Below are 10,277 nucleotides of genomic sequence, written 5' to 3'. Positions count from 1 at the left end.
CCTTCATGTAAAAAGGATGGTTTTCTTTTGAAATAAACAAAACATCATATGCCTTTTATTTTCACATTCTAAGAAACACCAGATTTGAGGTCTCAGTGCAGTTGCGTCAGAAAGAGTCTAGATTCCTATCAAAATCTGCTCAAAGTTTTCATTACTAAAGATTCTTTAGCATTATGCATGAGTACTATGACAACTGATGAAACCCAGATCTTTAGGTTTCATCAACAGAAGCAAACAGAATTCTTTCATGCCATGTATCCTAAATTGACAGAATTTCTCTGTTTTTCTGGCACTGCAGTTAAACATTTATCTATTACTCCTGGAGTATAAAATCTAAAGAGAAGATAAGACAGTTCCTATATATAAGAGGTCATAATTCTGTGACTAGTTATGAAAAGTAGTGTCTTCAGGACTGAGAATTTATTTTTGATAACTTGTCATGAGATAGTATTTTGGGATCAAAATTATGCAGCTCGAAAATTCTTGTTCAAAGGTGTAAGAATCCTGAGTATTCATGACTCATGTTGAAATTTGTCAAAATAAGCCACACTTACACTTTTTTGTGTATTTTTCTTAGGAAAGAAACCTAACCTAAGTTTTATGGAGCTGCTTAAAATTGGAATATGATTGATTTGAAGGCAAAACTAAGCTTCAATCAACTGGTTAAATTTTCAAATAAAAAGACAAATGTAATTTGAACTAAAGATAACAACAGAAATGAATATTTGAGGTGAGTAATAGCCTACACAAACTTGAGCAGGACTTAGCATTAGATCTGTTTAAAACATCTTCGACAGTGCAAGAACCTGTCTGGAAAACAAAATCTGAGTATATTTATCAGTATTAATCTATGCATGTTTTAGGATAATATAATACTTTTACTGTCTGCAATCATTTCATGTTGATGCTTCCTAGTTAGATATGTAATTCTCCATTGTTGTGGTTGTGCATATTTCTACTCTACCTTATCAATAAACACAGAGTCCACCAAACAGTGAAGTAATAAAAAAAATGGACTCTATATCAGTTTTTAACTCAAGAGGATGTACTACCTGAATGAGAGCCTGATGTACTCTCAGAAATATACAAATACATTAATAATAATGTGTCTTTTGTGAAAATTTAGGAAAAAAATGTAAAGGTTAATTTCCACAGTCTTTTAAGCTGACATGATCCTTGTATTCCTGTTATCTAGAAAAATTTTCACTAACAATTCAAGTATTTTATTAGTTTTATTCTTTTGGATGGCCTCTCCTTTGAAGGGAGGAGATCTGAGGTTCAATGTGAAAAGGCAATAAAGTTTGGGGACTTTTTTATCCCTCATGATTTTCCATTTTTACAAGTGACTTCATAATTTTTCTTGTATGAGAAATCATGATCTCAGCTGTAGGTAACTGCATTCATTGTAGGTAATGTATTCCTCTTCAATGGGATTCTTTTTTTGTTCTATGAGGAAGTTTTATTCTTTGAATTCACCAGATACGTTAATCATAGATCAGAACTTCTTCAAAAAAAAAAAAAAAAAAGAAAATACTATATGCAAAATCTTTACCTAAAAAGCTGAGCTTAGCCTTCCAAATAATATTTAATAAAAATGACTCCTCATGAAAATTTCTAATGACCTTGTCTCTTCATCTGTGTATTGTTTTTATTTCAATATTACAACAATTTCTGCAAGTACTAGAACTTGACAGCAGCACGAGTTTTGAGGACTAATAAAGAAGTCCTACAACCCAACGAGCTATTTTCAAGCAATTTCGCATTTTCTAAAATTGGGACTTACTTAGATTTCAATTGACCAATTGATATTGTCCCAGCAAAACTAAAATCTGGATTTACAAAGTACATATACCTAGACAGTCAGTAGCTATCTGGACTTGTGCAAAGTGTTTGACACTGTCCCACACAACATCCTTCTCTCTAAATTGGAGAGATATCAATTTGATGGATGGACCACTCGGTGGATAAAGAACTGGCTGGATGGCCGCACACAAAGAGTTGTGGTCAATGGCTCGATGTCCAGCTGGAGACCGGTAATGAGTGGTGTCCCTCAGGGATCAGTGTTGGGACCGGTCTTGTTTAACATCTTCGTCACTGACATGGACAGTGGAATTGAGTGCACCCTCAGCAAGTTTGCCGATGACACCAAGCTGTGTGGTCCGGTTGATATGTTGGAGGGAAGGGATGCCATCCAGAGGGACCTTGACACGCTTGTGAGGTGGGCTGATGCCAACTTATGAAGTTCAACCACGACAAGTGCAAGGTCCTACACCTGGGTCGGAGCAATCCCAGGCACAGCTACAGACTGGGCAAAGAAGAGATTCAGAGTGGCCCTGCAGAGAAGGACTTGGGGGTGCTGGTCGATGAGAAAATGAACGTGAGCCGGCAGTGTGCGCTCACAGCCCAGAAAGCCAACCGTATCCTGGGCTGCATCAAAAGGAGTGTGACCAGCAGGTCGAAGGAGGTGATCCTGCCCCTCTACTCTGCTCTTGTGATATCTCACTTGGAGTATTGTGTGCAGTTCTGGTGTCCTCAACATAAAAAGGACATGGAACTGCTGAACAAGTCCAGAGTAGGGCCACGAGGATGATCAGGGGACTGGAGCACCTCGTGTATGAAGATAGGCTGAGGAAGTTGGGGCTGTTCAGCCTGGAGAAGAGAAGGCTGCGCTGATTCAGAGAAAACTCCAGGAACAAACTTGCCAACAAAGTTTTCAAGCTGACAAGCAGGTATTCTTTATTGCGGCGCCGAGAGACATGGGGGATAGCTCCACCTAATGTGTGTCTCCTCAGCTGCCACACACGCTGTCCTTTTACAGTCACTGGGCATACATACATATTCATGAGGCTACGTATTGATTACATCATTTTCCAGAAAGCTCCCCGCATGCGTACAGAATTGTGGTGGTGGTCTGAGGGTCGTTTACTTCTTCCAGCAATCTTCATCACTTCTGGCAGCCTTTGAAGCATGCACAGTAGATGTTTATACCAGTTTAATTGGTTCGTTAGCACCAGGGACTCCTATCCTCTTACTTATCAGTTAGTTTAGCTGTAGCCCATCCTGGACACCTGCCGTCCCAGATACTCCTTATCCCTATGTCCTGTTTTTCTAGACTGTTTTTCTTAAAACTATGTCAACTATAACAATTTATCTCATGTGAGAATTCTCAGTATGTTCTCTAGCTGTACTCTATTTTTTTCTCCATGTATCCTGCACCTCAGTAATTTTCCATTGCTACTGTTACAAAGCCATCAAACTTAACATTACTCAAAACTAATTCTAAAGGTTTATATATTCCATTCCATGTAATTTTGTGCCCCCCTTGTCTCAGCGTGGGGACCTAATAGCAGCCTTCCAGTATCTGAAGGGGGCTTATAGGGATGCTGGGGAGGGACTCTTCGTCAGGGACTGTAGTAACAGGACAAGGGGTAACAGGTTAAAACTTAAACAGGGTAAGTTTAGATTGGATATAAGGAGGAAATTCTTTCCTGTTAGGGTGGTGAGGCACTGGAATGGGTTGCCCAGGGAGGTTGTGAGTGCTCCATCCCTGGCGGTGTTCAAGGCCAGGTTGGATGAAGCCTTGTGGGGGATGGTTTAGTGTGAGGTGTCCCTGCCCATGGCAGGGGGGTTGGAACTAGATGATCTTGAGATCATTTCCAACCCTAACTATTCTATGATTCTATGATGCTGAGTGTAAAACCTGAAATAGAAGAGAATTGAGTTGGAGAATGAGTCTTGTTTTATTTGCATTACAAAGTTATCTTTTCAGGCAGATCAAAAGATTAGCCTACATTTAGCTTGTCTAAGGAAACAGAAGTATTACTGATAAGAAAAGCTGGAAATGGGAAGCTTTACAAACTGCAGATTTTGTATTGGAAAATAAAGGATCTTGTGAGTCAAAGGGGTCCAGTTCCTGGATGCTGTGTGGCATCACAGACATTAAACCCACTACAGAGGATCTGTATGGTTTCAGAAATTATTTAAATTGGTTCCAGATTAATGGTTTAAATCTTCAACCTCCGTGGCTGGCTATTCTCAAACTGCATTTGCAAAAGAATCAAAAAGACAATCTCTCTAGCTTGAAATATTATTCTTTATGTCATACTGCATACGTATATAGTAGTTTACAGATGAGTGGTGTCCCACAAAATCTAAGGTAGAATGAAAAAGATAAACACATATGAGGTATTTTTACTGTTAATATTAAAAATGAAACCTTTTATACATCTATTTTCTTTAATTAAAGCTAAGATGAAGTACCCAGGAAGCCTCAGAAATGAAGACAAATTTCCTTAAAATTATTTTTCACCCATTAATATATATAAATTACAATTTTGTTACTCTGAATTTCATGCTTGTTTGTCTCCATCTGGCATTAGAAGAAAAACAGAAGTTAAGAAATTAATGCCCAGCCCTACATGATGACTAAGTATCAATAGTAATACGTTAATTCATAAAGAGGTTCATTTGCTGTACAGCAGGCACAGTTACTACAAATGTCAGGGATTCTTGGTCACCTAACCGCAAGAACAGGGCTCCTTGTCATACCTGCTGAAAAAAGCAGCCTGTAACTGGAGCGTTCCTGCATCTCCCTCTAAAGACTGCAATGCAGGTTTCCTCTAGACACCCGGGCAACACACCTGCAAGTCACAAATTAGAAAGCTGTAGGCACTGCAGACGTTGACTTTCCTGGTATCATCTGGAAACAGGTGCACACTTAAAGCATCGTATTTTCACAGAAGACGCAACCCATAAAAAGAAAAATACACACCATCTCCACTCTACCATCCTGGGCTGTGGACCTATAAGAGCAGGTAGTGTAAGGAAAGGTCTATCATGCAGCTCCCTCTCCAGATGCTCCTCGAACCTCCCTTACCTCTAACCTCTGTTTCTCCCTCTTCCCTGGTACTGAAAGGCTGGAAAATCTGGATATCTCTGATCATCTGTGGATAAGAAATTCACAACAGCAGCAGCAGCTGCACATCTCATGGTCACTCCATCACCTGAGCAGCTCCTTGGGCTCTGCATGTCTGGATCTCTGCCTACCTTTCCCAGCCTTTCTCTACCTTTCTCAGCCTGACTCCTTTCCCAGTAACTCCACTTTCTCTCTGTCTTTTGAATTCCAAGGCAAATGAAGAAAAGGCTCAAAAACAAACCACATTTAATTAATTGTCGGCTAAATGCCAGTTACAGTTTGACATAAAAAACAGCGTGGTGGGATTTTTCCAGCTGAATGTACAACTGTAGGATGTAGTTAAAATAAACAAATAAACAAAAAGCTAGAAAGAGAAAGATTGTGCAGCAAACACAATGGAGGTCTACAGCTTGGATTTTAATCATGACTTGAACATACATCTTTGGTGACCCTGGGTCAGTCATTTCATTTCCTGGTGCATTAATTTCCCAAACTCCAATAGATAGAGAATATGTAATGAGTGCCACTGTTTCAAAGCATGTCACAATAATCTCTTAATGAGTTTTTTAATGGAAATTGCTATAAAAGTATGAAGAAAAAGACATACATACAAGGCCAGCACGATATGTTAACACCTTTTTTAATGATTCATTAGCATTTAAGATTTAACAGATAGGCACGTAGCAATACTGCAGAAAGAGTAGAAAATATACGTCCAGATTGCTGTTACCATAAGAACAAAAAAGGCCTTGACTGTGGCAGTGCAGTGAAGCAGGAACAGCTAAAAAGGAGACCACTCCAGGTACCACTTTTTTCCATACAAACATGACTAACTGGAAAATGATTAGGGGAAAAAAATCTTTATTTTCAGTGAAGATAAATGGGCTGGGTAGAAGGACATTTTAGCTCTTTCGCTCTTGGCATGAGCATCCCTGTACATTAACTCTAACCATGTAGAAGCCAGGTTAACCAGCCCAAAACAGTTCAGTAACAAGTAATACCGGGTTTTTTTGCATTCTGCACCTAATCTAACAGAAGCAGTAAAGTTCCCAAAATTAGATTCATGCTTGATTCAGTAACATAATGGATAGCATTCTTCAGTATGCATTCATTAACCTCCAAGATGTTAACACCATCTTTTCTCTCTAACAAGTTCTTTCTCTCCTTCAAAGAGAAAGAAGTTGTGAATTCAATACAATTGCATTTTGGGCATATATTGGTAAAGATGATTCAGAGAGGAAAAAAGTAAATCTAAGAGGCTTTCTCAAATCTAGAAAAGAAAAGAAAATCTAATCTGTATACTCAAGTTCTACAATAATTTTTTATTGTTAAACACACTGGCCTCAAAGAGTCTATGTTATATAAATTATAGCTCTATAATGAAATGCTTCAACCCAAAAAAATCAATCATTGCAAGAGGATATGCATTCAGAAATCTTTAGATAAAGGACTAGGTTTCTACATTTCTGGAACTGGAAAATTATTTACATTTTTGGCACTGGAGCACTAACTGGATATTCATCCTAGCATAACACCTAAGTGGGTCAGGAAGTTAAAGACTGTTAGTGATAAAAAACACAGCTGTAATATGAAGGCAAGATAAGACTAAATGCTGAGATTCAGGAAGAGTATTTTCACAATTTTTTTTCAGGGAGATTATTCATGAGTAATGGATGTAATTGGAACATAGAAAGCTATGTTTAGTGACAGAGTAAGCCAGTGGTGAGATGTAATAGTGGTATAAAGTTTTGATTTAGGCAGTGGAAGAAACACCACTGCTGAAGAAGTTTTGAATGCCACAAGCAATACTGCTGCCACAGGTCAAGTGAAACGCATTTGGCAGGAGATAACAAGGTTTGTGGGGTTTTTTAAGTTCGCTGTGTAAGTAATGTTCTTTTGACGTGTTCATAGCAGGAGAGTCCACCTGTGAAGACTTGCTGAACTTCAGTGAAGTTTGCATGTCTGCCTGTGAGGGGGAAATCGTTAAAGTAGCCATTCAAAGTACTCCTCTGTCTATTTGAATAAACAAAAGTGGAAAATAGAACAAAAAAGTGAACAACAACAAAAAAAAAGAAATATATATTTTATAGAAAATGGAACAAAATAGGTTTTTCTTCTATTTAAACCCTTTTTGGTCAGTGATCTTGGCTGTAAATATCTGACACTTATTAGGCCAAAAAGGTATCAAAAATGTCCTTAAAAATATTTTATAAATTGTTTTACCTTTATAGTAAGAAGGTAGTACTGGATTTCTATTCACATTTTGTTGATAATTAATCTATGCATTTTCATCCAGTAATAACATTGAAGACAGCATTAGAAAACATGAAATAAATTAATTTGCAAATGAAAGTAGTAAATTACATTTGTGTATCTGAGAATTTAATGTACTAATAATGTGTTTATTTCTTTTAGTTTAGTTCCTGGCTTCCTGTCTCTGATTTTATTAGTTTCCAAAAAGTGATATTATTTGCAGAAACCTCAAAGTTTCATTTTGATAGAAGAAAAATGAAAGACAAAATGCTTCAAGGTTCTCACACAAATCCATTACTGGGACAGGAAATGGACCTTTCTGTTTCAGAGCACAGCCATTCTCATACACCTATTATTTTCCTGAATTATCCTTTTCCTGGTTCAACCCTACTTTCTATGCCCATCATGTTGTTCAAAAAAACCAAAAAAACCCCACTAAAAGTCAGTTTAAGGAAATTAATGTTGCTGAATTTTTTCTTTTGCTGGCAGAGGCATATAGAACTGTTTCTTAAACAATACCTTCAAATACAGCCTGGATGTGAAAGCTTCCTGCAGAGCTGGTTCATTTAAGCTTGAGGCTATCCTTAATTATAGGATGTTGTCGGCTCAGATATGTCTCCAAGAAAAATCTGTAACTTTCATATGGCAAAGAAGCTTATGACTTTCAAAATGGCCTTCAAAATCTGGGGAGAAAGATAAGGAGAGAAAACAATGCATTTTTCACATGTGGCACCCTTTAACCTTTTTTGTTGACGCATCCAGGACCTGACACAACTTACCTTTCTAGCAAAGAAAGTTATCTTGTGGATCTTTTTCTTCAGCCCTTTTTGTACCCCTTTATTTGGAAAAAGCTTGGTAAACAGCAAAGTGACAGTTAATTATTTTCTGATAATGCACTTCTCTTTCCTATAAGATCAGTTCAATGAGCCAAGGCTATCTAAAATCTCTCCCTAAACACGAAAGAAAAGAGAGAAAGCCAAAACCAAAGGACACCACCTCAAACATCAAACCCAAATATTCTGGAGTTAATAGTGATGATTAATAAAGCAGAAAACCACATAACTGTTTGCTTTCATAGCTATTTCTAGTTTTATGAGCTCTGAATATTGTTTTTTCTGTTTTAAAAAAGGAGGTGGGTGCCATTGTGCAACAGAGATGGAAACTGCTGGAAACTGCTGGTGTTGCTGGGCTGGCTGCCCCAGTGGAAGCCAGCCTCTCCCCTGCCCTGGTGCTGAGATGAGCTGGGTACAGATCCTGACAGGCATCAAGACGAATATAGGGGAGGATGCCATGTGCTTGCCATGTGGGTACTGACTGGAGGAGTCAGGATCAGGTGAGATGGGATCCCAAAGCAGACAAGACCCATGGGCTCAATATCAGGCTGCCTTATAGGCTTGGAGTGGGCTACTAAACCAGGCACAGCACAGAGGCTTCACAGCAGAAGTGGGGGACACACCTGTTCCCATGTGGATACAGGCTTCTGGGGAAAATGCATTTTCAAACTCTTTTATTTAGTCTGGAGATCTGACTTTTTAAAGAATTTTCTTGTTCTGGGTTGTTGTGCTCTGAAGAAACTCAGCCAAATACACCAAGGTTGTACGTTGGTACAGTAGCTTCAGGGAAAGCAGCAGTTAATTCCTACGGGCTGGCTTAGTGGGCCTTTACATAGAAAGGGTTGCATTCAGATTTCCAGATTCATGTGGCACAAATGCATCAACTTTTCTTTTCCTCTTTTTGTCCTTTGACTGGTTTAATATGTTGCAAGAGGTACCAACCCAACTCAAACTGCCCCCCAAAAGGAGCATACTTCAGAAGAAACAAACATCATCTTCCCCTACAAGTACTTAAATATATTAAAAATAGAAACAAATAACCCCCCCAATATTTTCTAGCATACTTTTGAATGAATGAACTAAACTCTCTTCACTCTAGGGGGTACAGGGCTTTCAAGAGGGGATTAGGGAGGACAGAGAAACTATGTAAGAACAACTACCTCGTACAAAATCCTTATGCATGAAATGAAAGAATCAACAAAGTCTAAAGAAAAATTTAGAATTCTACTCTATTTTAAGGAACTCAGATAATCTGTTGGGTTTGGAGTTAGTTTGGGCATTTTTTTACATTTACACCCCCATATACTGATACATAGCAATTCCTCAAGTAAAATCCCTTTCCTAGTAAAATCTAGAACAGATGCTTCTTGTTGTTGTTGTTTTGCAGTTCGTTTGCTTAGGCAAAGCCCAACAAAACAGTAGAGCTTTTTCAAGAAAGGTATCATAGTCAACTGTCAAGTAGTGGAACCAAGGAATATCTGCTACAACCATTTGTTTTAGTAGAAATAGCATAATTGTACCATAAACTCCTGCCAGATACACTGCAACATTCTACATCTGTTTTATGATAATGTAGTTCCAAAGAAATCAATGATATTAATGCTGACATAAAACAGTGGTGAGTCATATTCTCAATTACTCTTCAGTTCAAGAAGGAATATCAGAGATTTTTTGTTATTTTACCAAAATTTAGCCTGTAAAAGTGTTCACAGATTTCTAAGAACCTGAAAGTTTAATTACATCTATAGGGCTCCTGAACTTTCATTGCAGAATCATCACAAGTTATTTTATAAGGATCTATTTTTTTAAATTGAGTTATTGTGCTGGCATAGATCTTCTGTTTCATTAACGTGCTCATAAAAAGAGTCATTGATCTCTGACAGATTTTTTTTTTTTTTTAAATTATGTCTGTGATTTATAGGAATCATGAAATTAAAAGTAGCATATCTGCTCAAAAAAGGCTTATCAACTATCCTAATACAACTATCCTAACAGATTGATGCTGTTATCAATTAAAAGTATTATGCTTCTATTTTTATGGTTGGGTTCAATTTCTTTTAGTTGAAATCATGTGTAAAGCCCCTGCCAGTTTGAAGTATAACTCATTTTGAAATATACAAAGTTAAGAATTGCAGATATTTCTTTTCTTACAATTATGTCTTTCTATTTTTAATGGACTTCTTTGTTTCTTTTTGTTAATATGAAAGAGATTTTTTTTTTTTAATTGCAGCAATCCGAGTTTAGGATGTGCAAGTGTTCAAAGGTTTACCAGAATA

Source organism: Lathamus discolor, chromosome 2, assembly GCF_037157495.1.
Source record: "Lathamus discolor isolate bLatDis1 chromosome 2, bLatDis1.hap1, whole genome shotgun sequence".
Classification (NCBI taxonomy): domain Eukaryota; kingdom Metazoa; phylum Chordata; class Aves; order Psittaciformes; family Psittacidae; genus Lathamus; species Lathamus discolor.
This window is presented reverse-complemented; position numbering follows the sequence as displayed.